Source organism: Nannospalax galili, unplaced genomic scaffold, assembly GCF_000622305.1.
Source record: "Nannospalax galili isolate Female #2095 unplaced genomic scaffold, S.galili_v1.0 scaffold550, whole genome shotgun sequence".
In the NCBI taxonomy this organism is placed as follows: Eukaryota; Metazoa; Chordata; class Mammalia; order Rodentia; family Spalacidae; genus Nannospalax; species Nannospalax galili.
Window position 1 is genome coordinate 1,898,852 of NW_008329138.1, and position 500 is coordinate 1,899,351.

Genomic DNA, 500 nt, shown 5'->3' on the forward strand with positions numbered 1-500 from the left:
TCTCACCGTTTTTCCTTTCAGGGAGTGGTCCCCCTCAAGCCTTACCTGTACAGGGTCCCCGCAGGCGGGGACAAGTGGCGCCTAAAGGTTGGGCTCGAGGTACGGACCCTCGCCAGACGGTTGAAGACAGACCCGGGAAAGCGTTTGAGGACGGCCTCCGACAAAGTGAAAGTAACTGCGCCGGATCGCCGCCTCATTTGATCTGCACTCTCACCGCTCATGAGGAGCTGCTGATCTGAGGTAAGTGGTCTCTGTCTCAAAAAATGGACCAGGAACTGTCTAAGGAGGCTATTTTTATTAGGGACTTGAAGAGCTCCCTCAGAGAAAGAGGAGGCCAAGTTAAGAAAAAAGATCTTGTAAATTTTTTCGTGTTTGTGAGTGACCAGTGTCCTTGGTTTGTTATAGATGGTCCTGAAATCAACCCTAAAAAATGGGACCAAGTGGGACAGTATTTAAATGAACTATTAAAGGATAAGGGCTCTGAGGCAGTTCCCATTCAG

General features: G+C 49.4%; 1 pseudogene; it reads left to right on the forward strand.

Moving 5' to 3' along the window:
- The window catches only part of LOC103734220, a 39,559-nt pseudogene extending 39,358 nt beyond the window's left edge, over positions 1–201 (forward strand).
- The last annotated feature ends 299 nt before the right edge of the window (positions 202–500 follow it).